This window comes from Meles meles, chromosome 5 (assembly GCF_922984935.1).
Source record: "Meles meles chromosome 5, mMelMel3.1 paternal haplotype, whole genome shotgun sequence".
Classification (NCBI taxonomy): Eukaryota; Metazoa; Chordata; class Mammalia; order Carnivora; family Mustelidae; genus Meles; species Meles meles.
Window position 1 is genome coordinate 46,975,620 of NC_060070.1, and position 20,251 is coordinate 46,995,870.

At 38.9% G+C, this 20,251-nt stretch overlaps 1 protein-coding gene across 6 annotated transcripts in view; it reads left to right on the forward strand.

The window, feature by feature from the left end:
• The window catches only part of SNAP91 (synaptosome associated protein 91), a 149,192-nt gene that overhangs the window by 31,574 nt on the left and 97,367 nt on the right, over nt 1-20,251 (forward strand). The gene's annotated exons all lie outside the window — the stretch shown is intronic.

A 20,251-nucleotide genomic window follows, 5' to 3' on the forward strand; every position in this document is an offset into this window, starting at 1 on the left:
TAAGTGTGAGTCTCTTTTCTATAAATATTATTTGGTTATGACAATAAATGCTAACAGTAAATGCTGTATATTTCATTCATGTAGATTGTTACTCATACAGCACAGTCCTCTGCCCACAACCAAAACTGGAGAATATTGATTACAAGCTGGGACAGTTTCCTGGGGGCCCTACTCTAGCCTGACTTGATCTCCTGAGACCTCCAAACTCTTATTCTAGACAACATTTCTCAACAGGGGGGCAATTTTTTCCCAAAGAGGAAAATCGACACTATCTGGGGATGGTTTTGACGGTCTTGACTGGGGGAGGAAAGGTGCTACTTCCATTTTATGGGTAGAGGACAGGGGAACTATTGACCATCCTGCAATGCACAGGAGAGCACCCTCCCCTGGCCCCCTCCAACCAAGAACTATCTAGCCCAAAAATGTCAGTAGTACCAAAGCCAAGAAACTTCTAGACTGAGCACCAAGGAACTTAAGAAAACACTTGCAAAGTTATATATCATACTTCTTAGTGGTGAGCATAAAATGTTTGTAAGGACATGGGCACAACTGAGAAGAATTAAATTTGGAGAGAATGGAGCAAAACTGATGGCCAGCATATCCTACATTTGGGAAGCTTTTTGTCTGCAGAACATGCCTCGAGCATTTAGACATGGAGAGTTTTAAAGAGTTCGACCACGAAAGAGTAAATTTTTGGTGGGAAATAACAGGGCCAGATTTTTTATACCATATGAATGAAGGGAAATTAAAATGAGGTCAGAAGTTACAGAATAGGGTAAGAAGAAGTAGCCACAACAGAAGCTTTGAGAAGTTAAAACCTAACTTGCTCCTTTTAAATTGTATAGTGATGTGTCTATTACTGTGGACTAATTGCATAAAGTTCTAGACACAGATTGTGGTACAGGTATGAATGGCAGGAAGTGTTGTGGTGTGATAAATTCTTTAGTCCTAAATTTTTAGACTTTACTGATACACACAAGAGAAGTTTAACTTTTTCTGTGACATAAATTAACTATGTGACCCAGAAGATTTTATAAATATATTTAACTTGATTTGCTCTTAGCTCTGAGTGCCAAAGAGATGTTAAGGTATCTTTAAAAGAGCTATTAAAAATGAATAATAATGAAGCATTGTGTAATAGGAAATGTGGTTATATTTTGATTTAGCTTATCTAAAGAAATGGACATGAGCAGTATATCACATTTTTTAAGGTTTTTTTAAAATTTCTTTCCAGCATAACAGAATTCATTGTTTTTGCACCACACCCAGTGCTCCATGCAATATGTGCCCTCTTTAATACCCACCACCTGGCTCCCCCAACCTCCCACCCCCCGCCCCTTCAAAACCCTCAGATTGTTTTTCAGAGTCCATAGTCTCTCATGGTTCATCTCCCCTTCCAATTTCCCTCAACTCCCATCTCCTCTCAATCTCCCCATGTCTTCCATGTTCTTTGTTATGCTCCACAAATAAGTGAAACCATATGATACTTGACTCTCTCTGCTTGACTTATTTTACTCAGCATAATCTCTTCCGGTCCCATCCATGTTGCTACAAAAGTTGGGTATTCATCTTTTCTGATGGAGGCATAATACTCCATCGTGTATATGGACCACATCTTCCTTGTCCATTCGTCTGTTGAAGGTTCTTTTCCACAGTTTGGCAACCGAGGCCATTGCTGCTATAAACATTGGGGTACAGATGGCTCTTTTTTTCACTACATCTGTATCTTTGGGGTAAATACCCAGCAGTGCAATTGCAGGGTCATAGGGAAGCTCTATTCTTAATTTCTTGAGGAATCTCCACACTGTTCTCCAAAGTGGCTGCACCAACTTGCATTCCCACCAACAGTGTAAGACGGTTCCCCTTACCCCACATCCTCTCCAACACACGTTGTTTCCTGTCTTGCTAATTTTGGCCATTCTAACTGATGTAAGGTAGTATCTCACTGTGGTTTTAATTTGAATCTCCCTGATGGCTAGTGATGATGAGCATTTTTTCATGTGTCTGATAGCAGCAGTATATCACATTTTGATGCCAGTTATGACACTGAAGCTTTGTAAATCTTAGATACCACCTTCCTCTAGAACAATGTTCTGATCAGCATTTAAGTTCCCTACATGTCTTACCAGAGCCTGTAGTAATCATAATGTACCTGGAGAATAGTGAAGCTTAGGACTAACCACCAAAGAAACTGCTGTTGCAATATTTTGAGGGTTAAAGATAGTGAATTCCATTATGGGTCATCAGAAGGATATTTCCCTTCCAACCCCCCTCATCTGTTATGGAACCAGGGACTTAATTCTTTCTTTCTGGCCATCAAATGGAAGAGAGTGGTCTCAGTTAGCCTGGTGGGGGTCCTCCGCTATTCAGGGCTGGGAGCAAAAGAAGAGATAGTGAGAAGACCCTGTGTTTTAGGAGTCAACTTACTGATTTACCTTGCTGCTGCTGCCGCCACTTGTTACATTTCTTTTCTTTTTTTTTAAGATTTTATTTATTTATTTGACAGACAGAGATCACAAGTAGGCAGAGAAGCAGGCAGAGAGAGAGGAGGGAGCAGGCTCCCTGCTGAGCAGAGAGCCCAATTTGGGGCTCGATCCCAGGACCCCACTGAGCCATGCAGGTGCTCCTCTATCTGAATTTCTGATGATTACTTTTCCCCCTACATCAGCTCATCAGTAAATGTAGTCTCAGCAACTCCTGTTCAGTGCCTCTCAAGCAAACAGAGAAACTTTTCTCAGTTTTTCCTCTTCTTTTTTCCCCTCAGGAATTAAGCATCTGTGTGGAGGGGAGGCTTACATGTTCTTTTCACTTCACTTTAATATTCTTTTTCTTCCTTTTACTTTATACTTATATAATAAAAATGTATTAAGAACTGGAGTTGTATTCCTTGGTATTTCAGAAAGAAAACAGAATTAGGTGGTTTTTTGGATGTTTCCCTCTAGGAAATTCCATAAAGTGTTCTGAAAAATCAAAGTAAGATATTGGGTAAGGTCAAAGACAGGATAGGATAGGATAATGTTGGGAAGTGTTGCCAAGGAATCCTGCCTAGGGGAGGAGCAGGAATGGAAGGTAGATTAAATCCGGCCCTGCACTAGCCATGGAGTGAAAGATGGTTATGAATTTGGGAGACATTCTAGAGTTCAGGCTCTAGCTATAGCAAAGGGGAAAAGTCTTGAGTGTCTGCAGCAGGAGTTGCCATTTTGGGATACTGTTTATTTTTAGGAAACATAAGCTGCACATAATGTTGGTGGGGAGCTTGATTGGAACAGAAAACCAATGCCGCCTTTCTGCTGTTTGGGTCCCCACTATGAAATGCTGCTTTTCTTAATGGCCTGAGAACACTCAAAAAGGAGGCGTTGCATATTAAGACTTAACTGAGGATGAAGTGGCGCGTGCTTTCTGAGGATTGAATACGCAGTGATGGGCCGTGTTTAGAGCGTGAAGAGCTTAGGTTAGATGTTCAAAAAGACATCCAGGGTTGATAGTGCTGGGATATGGTAAATTTACAAACATGGCAAACTCTTCTCAAGAGACCCTCGAATACTGTGTTTTGCAATGACTTAATTATAAACCCCTTGTGCTTATTTTTAGACCTAGACTCTGTGAAAAAAACAAAAAACTTAAGGTCATGAAGTAAATGGGACATGAGTGAATTTACCTGACTCCCCTGAAGACTAGACACAGATCATTGATCGTCGTCGTGTGGCAGTAGAAGGAAATGAGAAACCCACACAACACGTATCTTCTAAAATCTCCCTGGCAACGAAGTCAGTAAAGGCCATCCTTCCAGCAGTTACTGCCAGCTTAGAGAACTGGCTTGAGATTCTTTGTGGATTGCCCAGAACACCAAGATCTTCTGTTTCAGTGGCCTGCTACAAATGTCATCTTCTACCTCTATGTGCTACCTACTTTTACATGTCCTTTTAAAGTTCTATTCATATAAATTGTCATCTGGTCCTTAAAGCATAGAGTTCTTTTGAGAACCACATGGTAATTATAAGAAAACATTCAGAAGAGAATAAGATATAAAAGCAATGTAGTTGGGTGCCTGGGTGGCTCAGTTGGTTGAACGACTGCCTTCAGGTTGGGTCATGATCCCAGAGTCCTGGGATTGAGTCCCGCATCAGGCTCCCTGCTGGATGGGGAGTCTGCTTCTCCCTCTGACCTTCTTCCCTCTCATACTCTCTCTCACTCTCTCTCTCTCTCTCTCAAATAAATAAATAAATAAATAAAATCTTAAAAAAAAAAAAAAGGCAACGTAGTATTATGGCTAGTGGTCATAGGTGATTATTTCTCCCTCATGGATGAAGACTCTGGGCTAAAGAAATCCAGTGACTTGCTTAAATGTTACATTGTTAATGTCAGAGCAGGCTGTGGATGGACCCTAAAAGACAAAAATACAAACTTCCAATTTGTGTCCTAATGATGTTTTTTAAGATTTTATTTATTTATTTTTTGAGATAGAGAAAACATGAGGGGTTGGGGCAGTGGGAAGGGAGAAGCAGAATCCCCACTGAGCAGGGACCCTGATGCAGGACTCGATCCCAGGACCTGGGATCATAACCTGAGCTGAAGGCAAATGCTTAATGGACTGAGCCACCCAGGCACCCCGTCCTAATGATTTTTCTACCACCCGAGTCTTAACCAGAGTTAACTGAGGATGCAGCATTTGGCACATAGACTGCTTACCTATTTTCCAGACCCCAGTCTCGCACAATATGTGGTACATGGCCCTGGGCTCAGATTCTCAGATTCACACAGGCAGGTGGTTGGGCACTTAAGCTGGCTCCTTGATGCTTTGTGACTCATGATGTTACACTGAGGAAGGGCATGGTCAGCATCTGCTCTACTCCAATGGGTCAGAAGAATCATAATAATTTATAATACGCACTTCGAAAAGTTGCTGATGCCTGCTCCTCAAACTGACCCATGTTTAGAATACTTTTGGGGATAGTTTGCCATGATGCTTAAATGATTGACATAATTCTGAGGACACAGACAACAGACCTACCTTTGGTTGTAGGTCAAACATTACATAAGGCATGGCATTCCCCGTGGTTGGGAGTGAAGTCAGAGCAGAGAAGGACTGGTTGGGAGTGAAGTCAAAGCAGAGAAGGACGGAGTAGGGGAAAGTGGGTAGAAAGAGAAACAACATATATACAAGCACATGCCTCCCCTACACTGCTTCTCTTTCCCTCCTTGCTGTGTTTATGTCTCTTTAAATGTTATTTCTTTCAGGAAGCCTTTTCTTGTCACTGTGTCTGAAACAGTACCTACTATTGTTCTCTATCCCCTTATTTTATTTTCCATCACAGTACTTATCTCTGCTGGGCACATGATAAGCATTCAGTGAGTATTTGTTAATGAGTGAGTTCAATGAATTAACAAAAGTATGCCAATTCCTTTGTGATATAAGTAGCCAAATGGTGAATCTAATTATAGTTGTGTATATGTGTATCCATCCCTTTTAGTGAGCATTATGCTATGTGTATTGTAGAGTATGTAGATCTCTATGTAAATTTAGATGCTGTTTATATAATAATGGATTTATATCCATTATGTTATTTTATATATATTAATATGTGTTTATATATATGAAAATACATATTTATGGAGCTTTGATATCTGTCTCTTATGGCTCAGGCTCTGTGCTAGATATTTTGCTTGCCCTACCCACTTTAATAAAACAGCTGTCAGATAGGTACCATTATTAGCTCCATCATAGTAATGCAGAAATGGAAGTTAAGAGAAGCAGCTTTGCTCAAGGTCACACAGTTATTAAATAACAGATGGTAATTGAACTGGATGGGTCTGGTCTGGCTCCAGAACCTTAACTGAATGACTTAACTATGCGGTATACTGCATGTCCTTATTTCGAATCTGCCACCGTCCTATAGGAGAACAAATAGCGTAAGAAGATTTTTGTTGTACACGTTTCTACAAAGGACCACAAGAAAATTACAAAGTATACATAGTTTTCTTTGAGATTAAAAAAATAGTTTAGAAATAGTTTACCTGGTGTAGAAACTAGGTTACGTTAAAGTTCACATTGTAATAATATAAAAATACAGATAAAGTTTTATGTAGCTATATTGACTAAATTAAGTGAAAAACATTTAAAAGCTCACATTTTGTACCTTTTATTTAAAGGAGAACTTATTTGAAGAAGGATACTGCTGTTAAGTTCTGCAAATACTGTTCATCATATAGGGCACATTTCCAAGCTGCTTCCTCACTAGTTTCTGTAAAGCCACAGGTGTTTGTTCTCTTATTTCCTGCCCCATTCAGCCTTGTTGTCTACACTTAACAGTTGAGGGTCATCAACTCTCACGCCTGCTGTCCCACCTTTGCTGTCATTTATGCAGCTCTGAGCACTTCCCCTCCAGGGATTGCTTCCACCTCAACCCTCACGAGGTCATTTCATTCCACATGCCCAGCCCTGCCTACTGGACTGGCTACAGTTCTCCCAGCACCTCTCCCCAACTTTTGGGGTTTCCAGCTACCTCCTTCATATTTTTTTCTGATTATTTTCCAGTCTTCCCCATATCACTTCAGAAGTTCTATATGCAAAATTTGTATTTTATAAAATTATTTCATATTATTAGTTCTTCTCTTTGCATAGGATAAAGATACTCTCTTTCTCTTTCCCAAAATGTGATCCTTTCATCTATGCTCTGTATCCTAGTTCCTATAACCAGTTCACTCGAAACAGAGCTTCTACACAAAGGACCCCTTATCTCAAGGGAAGGCACTGCTGGGGGTGGTTTAACTCTGTAGAAGGGCAGAAACAATGTGATACTCCAATGATACTGGAGCTGGAAGACACATGGGCCTGGCTCCTTTTTTCAGTGTTTTGTTGCAGTTTGTATCCCTTGGGATTCTGATGGAATGCTCCAAGTCTGGAACTAATGAGCCAATTTACTATCTTCCTTAACAAGAAGTCTGGAGGTGGGGCAGTTCCAGGGTTTGATTAGCAGCTCAGCAGCAGCACCGAAGACCTAGGGGCTTTTCATGTTTCCCCACTGCTGGCTGCAGCTTGCTCAAGTCCATCCTCCTGTCTCAAGATGACCGCGATGTCCCATGCAGACACAGCTGTGTCCACTCTGTTAATTATACGACACTACCTATTCCAAAGGACTGCGCTTCATGTGTCCATGTCTAGCTACAAGGGAAATAGGGATGGCACATATCTGGCATTTTTTGGCTTTTCTGATGGGTGGGCCAAGCAGGGGGGATGGGTGGCATTTGCGGGTAAGGAAGAAGAGAGAAGGAAATAGATATTGGTGAGGCAGCCATTGATGTCTGCCATTCATACTGAGCCCAAACAACCTTAGACCATCAGCATCATTAGCTTTTTATATTGCCCACACTAGAAAGATTACCTTCTGTTTTCAAATGTTTGCGCTTTCCAATGTTGTTAACTAGTAGGAGGGGAGGGAAAGAGTAGAGAAGGAAGGAAAAAAAAGAAAAATTTAAAAGAACCATTAATAAATTTGCATATAAGTTAGTTCACGTGGCAAACACTCTTGAGACGTTAATGTCTAAAATCTGTGTATTAGTGTATCGCTGGATGTTGTCTGTAGCTCCTCAGTCTCTTTTTAGGGAGAGTAAGGTTAGAAGATGATTGTAGATGAAGGAATGATCAGTCTTTGTTCCCCTTTCTGGCATTCAGTCTAAGGAAAATTGCTGTTCTAGTGGGGTGTGACAGAATCTTGTAATTAAACTTAGGGAGAGATTTAAACATGGAATATAAGTTCCCTTTCTAAATTTAAGCTGCTGATAAAAGTATATATGAATCAGTGACATAGAAAGTAACTCTTTCTGTCTAATTTGGTGATTCAGTTGTATCAAGTAAGAATTATGGAAAGAAATAGACCTTTAATACAAACTTTCAGCTTTAGTATGGAAGTACTTTATATTGAGGCAGATAATGCTAACCCAGTCATAGTTGTCTCACCTTTTAAGTGTCTTTTATATGCCAGTGCCTGTGTTAGGTACCAAGGATCAAAAGATACAGATACTGACCTCATTCCTACTAACTGGATCTTGAGTTCCAGTAGAGCAAAGACGTATGTAAATTAACAATTATAATTTTATGTAATAAGGACTGTAATGAAGATGTGAAAGATTAGCACAAGTGACAATGTCTGTCCTATAAGGTAGTTAATATTACTCCCATTTCAGAGCCACAGAGTGGTCAAATGAACTTGTCCGTAAGTAGCAGAGCTAGGTTGTAAACCAGGTCTGTGGACCCAATTCCAGCATCCTTTGCCCTACTCTGCATGGAAGAGAAAACTTAAAGTGTCTTCTCCATCTGAGGCCAATGTTGGAAGAGACTTCTTGGAGGTTATAGTATTTGAGATTGCTTTAAGAGCTGAGATCACAAAAGAGTGAAGGCAGAGTCGTTCTAGGCAATAAGAGCAGCATGAAAAGGTATCGATACCATATTGTTGGTGCACAACTCACAGCAAAGAGTAAGAAAGTAGCTGCTCCTGATAAAAGGTCTTTTACTCAGGGTTGAGGTAATTGTATTTAATGCAATGGACAGAAGGAGGCCCCAGGGGGTTTTTGAGCATGTAACTGCCAAGATCAGAACTGTACACTTGGCAGTTATTTTTCCACAAGTGTATCCAGTTGGGCTGGAGATGATCCAGAGAATAGGTTACAGAGCAGTCCAGGTAAGAGGTAACAAGGGCCCTGTCATGTGCTACCTTTCCACATGGTGGAAGTAGTTGAGAGTCTCATGTAGTAGTGGAAAAAGGCATAGGTGTTCAAGAATTTGAGAGCTATTCAGGTTTGTTGCCATTGTCTTATTTTAGTGAGCAATTATTTACAACTCCCAAAAGTTAAAATTCTTTTTCCACCTGCATCTGTTTCTTTTATTCTCTAATTTCGTTGATACTTTCTTGCCTCAGAGAGATTTTCTAATATATTTTCAATTGCTTAGAACCACCAAAAAGACAGACTTAGACATTGTGGCAAGATGGAGTAACAGGGTTTATATTTACCCCTCTGACTGAAATAACTGAGATGCTGGACAGAGTATATTGAATAACTGTTTTCAGTGTCTGGACATCAGGCGGTGGGATGCAGTGATTCCTGTGAGATGGAGAACAAAGTGAGTTCTGGGATCGTCCCAGCTTACTGTCAAGAGAGAGGTTCCAGGCTGTAGCATGAAGGGGAGGACCCCACCTGAACTGGAGTTTCCTCTGAATTGCAGAGATGGAGCTGAGTCTTTAGAAAGATTGATACAATTGAAATGACTTTACCCAGACTGATCAGAAAGAAAGAGAAAAAAAAAGACATAAATTACCAATATCAGGTAATTATGAGATGATATCAATACTGATTCTATAGATGTTAATAGAACAATAGGGGAATACTGCTGACAACTTGATGCCAATATAACATCTTATATGAAAGGGGTGAATGTGTTGAAAAAGACAAACTACCCAGATTCATTCAATCTCCCAATATATCTATTAAAGGAATTTAAGTCATGGTTTAAAACATTCTATCAAAGAAAAATTCCAGCTCAGAAGACTACCAAACCTTTAAAAAAGAAATAATCCCAATTCTATACACAATCTCGTCCAGAAAATTGAAAATGAGAGAATACTGATTTTATGAGATCATTACTCTGATTGCAGAACCAAAGATATTAAAGGAAAAAAAAACAACTATAGACTGATATCCCCCATGAAGATAGATGTAAAAATTATTTTTTAAAAATTTTTTATTTATTTAAGTAATCTCTACACCCAACGTGGGGCTCAAATGCATGACCCTGAGAGGAAGAGTCATATACTCTTCTGACTGATAGATAAAATATCAAGACCAAAGGAGTTTATCCCAAGAATGCAAGGTTAGTTTGACATTGAAAAGTAATCAGTGTAGGAGCTACAGTTGGTTAAGCATCCAACTCTCAATTTCAGCTCAGGTCATGATCTCAGGGCTGTGGGATCGAACCTTGTGTCCAGCTCTGTGCCAAGCAGGCGTCTGCTTGTGCTTCTCCCTCTGTTCCTCCCCCGCTTGTGCACTTTCTCCCTCTCAAATCAGTAAAGTATTTACAAAAAAATCAATGTAATTTACCATAATAGACTGAAAAGGGAAAACCATATGATCATCTCGATAGATACAGAAAAATATTTGACAAAATCCAACATCCATTTATGATTAAAAAACTCTCAACAAATTAGGGATAGAAGGAAACTCCTTAGTGGGACATAGGCTATCTGTGGAAAAACCTACTGCAAACATCACATTTGCTAGTGAGAAACTGAATAAACTGAATGCTTTCCTGTTAAGATCAGGAATAAAGTAAGGGATGTTCTTTCTCACCACCCTTCAGATTGCCTTGGAGATTCTGGCCAATACCAATACCAAGAGTAAATTAATTAATTAATTAATTTTAAAAATAAGGAAAAAGTACCAAGATTGGAAAGGAGTAACAACTTGCTTTATCTTAGATCGTGTCATCTATGCAGAATATATGATAGAATCTGCAAAAAAGAACTGACGAGTCAAGCAACGTTGTGCGATATAGTCAATATACAAAAGTAAGTTGTATTTCTTAATACTGGCAATAAACAATTAGAAGTGGAAATGTAGATTTACCATCTTTATCATTTACTGTATATTTATCATCAAAATACACGAAATACTTAGGAAGGAATCTGACAAAATACACGTGAGACCTGAATACTGAACACTGCGCAACACTGGTGGGACAAATTAAAGCAGATCTAAATACATGAGACACAGACTATGTACATATGTGGGAAGACTCAGTATTGCTAAAATGCCAGATCACCCCAAATTGATCTATATAGTCAACATAATCTTAATCAAAATCCCAGCAGACATTTTTTTGTTAAAATGGATAAATTCATTGTAAAACAGAAACACAAAGGATTTAAAAGAACAAAAACTACTTTGAAAAAGAACAGAGTTAGAGGGCTAACACTACATGATTTCAAGAATCATTAAAATTTACATTAATAAAGATAGTGTGATATTGAGATAAAAGCAGACCAATAGATCAATAGAACAGAATAAGACCTGAAATAGACCCCAAGAAATGTGTTCAGTTGATTTCTGTCAAAGGTACAAAGCGAGAAAATAAAAAGTAGGAGAGCATAGGTTTTCAACACATAGTACTGGAACAATTTGATATATGAAAAAAAAGACCCTGTATCCATACTTCATATCATTTATTAAAAAAACTAACAGTGTATTATAGATCTAAACATACAATCCTAAAACTGTAAAACTTGAAGAAACACAGGACAAAATCTTTATGACTTTAACTGAAGCGAAGATTTCTTAGGTATGACACAAAAGCGTGAATGCTTAAAGAAAAACTTAGTAGACAGGACTTCATCGTAATTGAGAATTTGACACTGTTAAAGGCATGAAATTGGAAGCCATAGACTTGGAGAAAATATTTGCAAATTATATATCTGATAGTGGACTTGATCCAAAATAGTTTGACAATTAGAAAATAAACAATCTGATAAAAATGGGCAAAAAATTTTTACCTGTGGCAAATAAAGTAACAAAAAACACATGAAAAATGTGTTCAATGTTAGTAGCCGTTACAGAAATTCAAAGAAAGACACCATGAGACACCATGTAACACCTGTTAGAATGGCAAAAAATAAACTGGAGTGCCAGTACACTGCTGCTAGGAATATAATATGATACAACCATTTTGGAAACAGTTTGGCAGTTTCTTAAATATTTACCTCGAAATGATTTGAACAGTTTACGCCTAGGCAGTTACCCAAGGAATTGAAAGCATATGTCCATCCAAATCCTCATATACAAGTGTTCATAGCAACTTTACTTGTAATAATCAAAAACTGGATTCACTCCAGATGTCCATCAGTAGGTGAATGAATGAACAATTTTGCTGTATCCATGTAACAGAATACACCTCAGTAATAAAAAGGAATGAACTATTGGAACTACAGAAATGTGCAGCAACCAGATGAATCTCAAAATAATTATCCCAAGTGAAGAAAGCCAGACCTTTCCCTTGCCTCCTTCCCCCCCCCAATATGATTCTCTTTATTAGAGAATTTTTACTGTATTAGAAGATACAAACTAAGGTATATTGGCTGACGGCAAATTGGTGGTTGCTAAGGGACAGCAGCAAAGAATGACAAGGGGTAGGAAGGGGAATTATAAACGGTCTCCAGGAAAGTTTTGGGGGTGATGAATATGTTCATTATCTTGATTTTGATGATAGTTTTATGGAGGCATGTTTGTCGAAACTTATCAAATAATATCCTTTAAATATGTGTAGTCTTTTTAGTGTCCATTGTATTTCAATAAAGCTATTTTAAAACCTGTCTTTAAAAAGGTACCAGATCTGGTACGCCTGGGTGGCTTAGTCGGTTAAGCATTTGCCTTTGGCTCAGGTCATGATCCGACGTTCCTGGGATCAAGGCCCACATTGGGTTCCCTACTCAATGGGGAACCTATTTGTCCCTCTGCCAGTTCCCCCTGCTTATGCACACTCTTTCTCTTTCTCTCTCTCTCTCTGACAAATAAATACATAAATCTTAAGTAGATACCAGATCTGTCAACCAGTGCTTTGAATTCTTTTATTTATTTTATTTATTTATTTAAAGCATAACAGTATTCATTGTTTTTGCACCACACCCAGTGCTCCATGCAATACGTGCCCTCTCTATTACCCACCACCTGGTTCCCCAACCTCCCACCCCCCGCCCCTTCAAAACCCTCAGATTGTTTTTCAGAGTCCATAGTCTCTCATGGTTCATCTCCCCTTCCAATTTCCCTCAACTCCCTTCTCCTCTCCATCTCCCCATGTCCTCCATGTTATTTGTTATGCTCCACAAATAAGTGAAACTATATGATACTTGACTCTCTCTGCTTGACTTATTTCGCCCAGCATAATCTCTTCCAGTCCCATCCATGTTGCTACAAAAGTTAGGTATTCATCTTTTCTGATGGAGGCATAATACTCCATCATGTATATGGACCACATCTTCCTTATCCATTCGTCTGTTGAAGATTCTTTTCCACAGTTTGGCAACCGAGGCCATTGCTGCTATTAACATTGGGGTACAGATGGCTCTTTTTTTCACTACATCTGTATCTTTGGGGTAAATACCCAGCAGTGCAATTGCAGGGTCATAGGGAAGCTCTATTCTTAATTTCTTGAGGAATCTCCACACTGTTCTCCAAAGTGGCTGCACCAACTTGCATTCCCACCAACAGTGTAAGACGGTTCCCCTTTCTCCACAACCTCTCCAACACACGTTGTTTCCTGTCTTTCTAATTTTGGCCATTCTAACTGGTGTAAGGTGATATCTCAGTGTGGTTTTAATTTGAGTCTCACTGATGGCTAGTGATGATGAGCATTTTTTCATGTATCTGATAGGCATCTGTATGTCTTCATTGGAGAAGTGTCTTTTCATATCTTCTGCCCATTTTTTAATATGATTATCTGTTTTGTGTGTGTTGAGTTTGAGGAGTTCTTTATGGATCCTGGATATCAATCTTTTATCTGTACTGTCATTTGCAAATATCTTCTCCCATTCCGTGGGTTGCCTTTTTGTTTTGTTGACTCTTTCCTTCGCTGTGCAGAAGCTTTTGATCTTGGTGAAGTCCCAAAAGTTCATTTTCGCTTTTGTTTCCTTGGCCTTTGGAGACATATCTTGAAAGAAGTTGCTGTGGCTGATATCGGAGAGGTTACTGCCTATGTTTTCCTCTAGGATTCTGATGGATTCCTGTCTCACGTTGAGGTCTTTTATCCATTTCGAGTTTATCTTTGTGTACGGTGTAAGAGAATGGTCGAGTTTCATTCTTCTACATATAGCTGTCCAGTTTTCCCAGCACCATTTATTGAAGAGACTGTCTTTCTTCCACTGTTTATTTTTTCTGGTTTTGTCGAAGATTATTTGACCATAGAGTTGAGGGTCCATATCTGGGCTCTCCACTCTGTTCCACTGGTCTGTGTGTCTGTTTTTATGCCAGTACCATGCTGTCTTGGTGATCACAGCTTTGTAGTAAAGCTTGAAATCAGGTAACGTGATGCCGCCAGTTTTGTTTTTGTTTTTCAACATTTCCTTAGCAATTTGGGGTCTCTTCTGATTCCATACAAATTTTAGGATTATTTGCTCCAGCTCTTTGAGAAATACCGGTGGAATTTTGATTGGAATGGCATTAAAAATATAGATTGCTCTAGGCAGTATAGGCATTTTAACAATGTTTATTCTTCTGATCCAAGAGTATGGAACGGTCTTCCATCTTTTTGTGTCTTCTTCAGTTTCTTTCATGAGTTTTCTGTAGTTCCTCAAGTATAGATCCTTTACCTCTTTGGTTAGGTTTATTCCCAGGTATCTTATGGTTCTTGGTGCTATAGTAAATGGGATCGATTCTCTAATTTCCCTTTCTGTATTTTCATTGTTAGTGTATAAGAAAGCCACTGATTTCTGTACATTGACTTTATATCCTGCCACGTTACTGAATTGCTGTATGAGTTCTAGTAGTTTGGGGATGGAGTCTCTTGGGTTTTCCATATAAAGAATCATGTCATCTGCGAAGAGAGAGAGTTTGACTTCTTCTTTGCCAATTTGGATACATTTTATTTCTCTTTGCTTTCTGATTGCCGTTGCTAGGACTTCTAATACTATGTTGAACAAGAGTGGTGAGAGTGGGCATCCTTGTCATGTTCCTGATCTCAACGGGAAGGCTGCAAGCTTTTTCCCATTGAGGATGATATTTGCTGTGGGTCTTTCATAGATAGATTTTATGAAGTTCAGGAATGTTCCCGCTATCCCTATACTTTGAAGTGTTTTAATCAGGAACGGATGCTGGATTTTGTCAAATGCTTTTTCTGCATCAATTGAGAGGACCATGTGGTTCTTCTCTCTTCTCTTATTGCTTTGTTCTATCACATTGATTGATTTGCGAATGTTGAACCATCCTTGAGAGTTCTAAAGAATTAAAATATGATAGATATTTAACATTTAGATTTACAATTTTCAGCAACATTTTTTTCTGTGTGTTTATGTCTATGCTTTAAGTTTTTGAAATTCTTTAAATGGAAACCCTTTATTTGGTGGGCAAGTAAAGCAATGGACAGATACTTATATAAACTACTGGCAAGAATATAAATGTTGCAACCACTATGTAAAAACACTTTGTAAAGTTAAATATGTGGGTACTCTACAACCTCGCAATTCTCTTTTTGGATATATACTAAGAATAGCAACTCTCAAACTGTTTGGTCTCAGGATACTTTTGCACTTTAAAATTATTTAGGAATTCAAAGAGCTTTCGATTATGTGAGCTGTATCTTTAGATATTTAATGTATTGAAATCAAAACTGAGAAAATTTAAAATTTTTAATTTTAAAATAACAATAATAAACCTATTGATATATTTAACACAGAGTACTTGTAGGGAAAATAATTATTTTCCAAAGCAAAAATATGGTGAGACGAGTGCTATTGTTTGATAACTTTATACATCTTTTTCATGTCTTGCTCAATAGAGGATAGATGCTCATATCTATTTCTATATTCAGTCTTTTGGGATGTATTGTTTTAGTTAAAGTGTATGAGGAAAATCTGTCTTCACACAGACACACAGTTGGAAAGCGGAAGGCAATTTTAATAGCTTTTTCAGAAAATTGTGGCTATCCTTTGATGCTATAACTCTTTAAGTGGTGTTTTCTTAAATTTAAATCACAATATTGATTCTGAAACTACATCAGTGGATTTTTTTTGTACTCTGTTACATTAAAGTCTACTGTCATTGGTCTATCTTTGCTTTGAATTAATTGAATGTATTTTTTTTAAAGATTTTATTTATTTATTTGACAGAGAGAGATCACAAGTAGACAGAGAGGCAGGCAGAGAGAGAGAGAGGGAAGCAGGCTCGCTGCTGAGCAGAGAGCCCGATGAGGGACTCGATCCCAGGACCCTGAGATCATGACCTGAGCCAAAGGCAGCGGCTTAACCCACTGAGCCACCCAGGCGCCCCTTATTGAATGTATTTTTTTAAGATTTTATTTATTTGTTTGATAGCACAACCATGGGGATTGGCAGGCAAAGGGAGAGGGAGAAGCAGGCTCCTCACAGAGCAAGGATCCAGATGCAAAGCTGGATCCCCGAACGCTGGAATCATGACCTGAGCTGAAGGCAGACCCAGGTGCCTCGAATGTATTATTTTGTAACATTTCGTACTAGTCTTTTGAAAAATATTGGTTCACTGAGATACATCTTCCAAAATGTTTTCCTATTTCATTATATAATACTAGTGATACTAATGTCACCAACAATCTTATCAGAGAATGGGAAAATTGTGAAGCTTACTATGGCAGACACAGTAAGAATTTTTCTAAATTAGAATTTTTCTAAAATTCTGATTTTTACTTGGAAGATTGAATTTTATCATTGGCCACTAGTACTGTCATTTGTTTTCTTTGAAGTGACAGACTCACTTTATTGTTGAGAAAGTAACTGCTGAATACCAAGTCAGAATCACCGTGAAGTCTGTCAGTCGTTCTTTCAAGTAGAATAGTAGTCTACACAAGTAATTAGTTCAGCTCCCAGTTCAAACATGCAATTGCTTTTGCCTGAGACAACCATTAATCTCTGTTGTGCATCAGAGGGGTGTGATGCAAACTTCCAGAGGGTCAGCGAACATTTTCTCTAAAGGATCAGAGAGTAAATATTAGACTTAGCAGACCACTGAATTTAGTTTGAATCGAGTGTTGTAACTATTCAACTGTGTCACTGTAGCATGAAAACAGTATGTAAACAAAGCCTTAGACAGTATGTAAACAAATGGACATGGCTGTGTTCTAATAAAACTTTATTAAGCAAGCCAGATTGCCGAGCAAGCAGTAGTTTGCCAACCCCTGACATAGGATTTTTTAAAAATGAATATTTTAAGGTCAAGATTTAATAAAATTTACAATTTCTTCTTTATCAAGGACTTGCTTCTTAGTAGCATTATATCTGATCATTCTTCCATTTCCACTCTAACACCCATCCTTACTCTCCTAGTGTGTGACCCTTCTTTCTGAGGCTAACTCTGACTTATGAGCCCTGAATTCTAGAGTTCATTCTGCCTCTAGACTTTCCCATAAGTCATCTCTATTCTCTTTTTACCCTCACCTCTTTTCGCCTTTTCCTACTTGGTCTTAAACCTGCTTAGACCCATCTTTAAACCACATCTTTAAACCACGTCTCCCATCTTTAAACCACAAAAAAACCTTCCTCCCTTATTTATGTTATAAATATGTATTCTATATTTGAGCTTTATTTCCTTCCCATGGCAGTAGTCCCATAGTTACACATGTTCTGTTCTTCACGTTCAGCTTGTGAACTATAGTTTTTGACATTGGTGACCCCTAATTGCTTCTTGAATTTTTGAAGCTCTTTTCTTACTTGGCTCTCACTATTTCACTTTCCTGGGCTTCTGCGTACCATCTGACTGCTGTTTCACTCATTTTTCTTCCATTCATCTCTAAAATTTGGTCTTTCTTAGCTCTGATTCTTTTTTCTTCACTTATTTATAACATAATTTCCACTGGGTTTTTTTTTGTAGGATTTTTAGGTTACCTCTTCTGCTTACATGATATCAGCTCCCATTTCATTGCTGATGACTCCCAAATTTGTATTGAGGCTAAACGTTTGTCCTGAACTTTAGAACATGCTTCCAGTCCCTTATCAGACATCTCAACATAGATCTCCAGCAGCTACTTCAAATGTTTGTGTTCAAAATAGTTTGTCTTCTTTGAAACCAACTTTCCCCCCTTTTCAGTAAAAAAAAAACATTAACTGGACATCAAACCAGAAATCTGAAATTTTTCACAATTCGTGTTCCCTTCCCCTTTAATATCCATTTGCTCACCTGGAAATCCCATCAGTTGAGCCTCCTGAACTGAGTATCTTTCTGCTCCATTCATTATCTCCTTCTGTTCCCACTGCCTATTCATTAGCCAGGTTAACCTCATCTGACTCTCAGCTGGGCTTTCTACCTTCCTCTTTTCCTGTCTTCTAGTATATCTTTCCAGACAAAAGTAATGGTTCCTTATCCTATGCCTCTGCTTACCTTGAAGATAGAATTTAGTAGTCACTGAATGATGTGGTTGACTGTAGAAGTGAAGTCTTATACCTCTCTGCTAAAATACTTCCAAGGGCTCCTGTTCGTCCATAGAGTGAAGTCCAAACTTTTCAGTCATGTGCGAGATCCCTCAGTGGTCATCCCTTAGCTCTTTAGTTAAGTTCCTCCTACCACCAGCCCACACATACCTAGCCCCCACACCACCACAGTTCTCCAAGGACTCACCACCTCTTAGGGCTCCCTACTTTGCACACTTGGTAAATATGTCTTACTCACCCCTCTCCCATGGCAGAACTGACTTTAGGATCCTTCCCATGGAGTCTTTCCTAGTACCCCACTCTGTTCTCATAATGCATTGTATGTATAGCAGTATTTACAAACATTTATTTTGGGTGCCTGCTATGTTCAGACACTTTAAAACCCTTATAATAGTCCTGAAAGGTAAAGGTATCAATGATTACTTCCCATTTTAAAGATGAGGGCTTAAGTCAAAGAGGCATTTAATTTGCCAGAGTTGTAGATCTAGGCTGGGCTTAGCTAGCCCCTGGACCTGGGCTTTCTTTGCTCTCTCTTGCTGCCTCTCTTTGCTCATTTCATATACAGTTTTCTCTATTATCTGAATAGGTATTTGTCTCTTCTGACCAGCAATATGTTTCTGTATCCCCAGAGCCCAGTTCAGTAACTAAATGAATAGAAGAGTTTGTGACTGACACTGAATTTCAAGTATAAAATAGTCCCGCGATAGAGTCTTAGAAAACAGTGTCACAGCTTAGTGATTTTTCTTTTTTAAAGAACTGTTTAGCATAATGTCAGTTAGAGAAAGACAGTTATCATATGATCTCTGATATGAGGAATTTGAGAGGCAGGGCAGGGGGGCCCCTTAGGGGAAGGGAGGGAAAAAATGAAACAAGATGGGACCGGGGAGGGAGACAAACCATAAGAGACTCTTAATCTCAGGAAACAAACTGAGGGTTGCTGGGGGTTCAGGGGGAGAGAGATAGGGTGGCTGGGTTATGGACAATAGAGAGGGTATGTGCTATGGTGAGTGCTGTGAATTGTGTAAGACTGATTGATTCACAGACCTGTACCCCTGGGGCAAGTAATACATTATATGTCAATTTAAAAAAAACCATTTGCTTATATTTGGAACAGTTACTGATACCCTCTAGTCTAGAATTTATTGCAGACATGGAGCATCAACATTTTTAAAACTTATTTTTTGTAAAATACAGAAATGCATAAAGCAGATGCATAGTTGCATGATTACTGAGTGTGGATTTTGAACAAGGAAAAGGATGGGTCTGTGTCTCTGCATTTGTTGCATGGGATTCTCTTGTAGCTGAGTATGGTGAGTTCTTTGCAAGATGGGTGTGGCCCGTGAAGGAAGTCTTGTAGTATCTTCCTGAGGAGGCCAGACTGTGCCGTAGGAAGCACTAGCTGACCCTTGAACAATGCCGGGGAGTTAGGGGCATCGACCACCCGCATAGCCAAAAATCTGAGCATAACTTTTGACTCCTCCAAAATCCTACTGCTGACCAAAAGCCTTATTGGTAATATAGTCAGTTAACATACTTCTTTTATGTTATGTGTGTAAAACACTGTATTCCTTACAATAAAGTGAGAAAAGAAAGTTATTAAGAAAATCATAAGGAAGAGAAAATACATTAATGGTACTGGACTTAAAGAAAAACCTGTGTGAAAGTGGACCCTTGCAGTTCACACCCATGTGGTTCAGGGGTCAACTGAACCACTCTGAAGTCTGCCCCAGTGTGGCTTAGCTTCTTTTTCTTGATATGTTGATCTTTTCCTCAGATAACTTTTTTTCCTTTTTAAAGATTTTATTTATTTATTTGACAGACAGAGATCACAAGTAGGCAGAGAGGCAGGCAGAGGAAAAAGGAGAAGCAGGCTCCCTGCTGAGCAGAGAGCCCGCTGCGGTGCTCGATCCCAGGACCCTGGGATCATGACCTGGGCTGAAGGCAGAGGCTTAACCCACTGAGCCACCCAGGCACCCCTCCTCAGATAACTTTTTGACAGCGCTCACCACTTTCTCTGAATGCTGGGCAGCCCACCTTGGCTACTATATAAAAAAATTTTTTTCCCTTGAGGTACAGCTGGAATCATACAGATAATATGT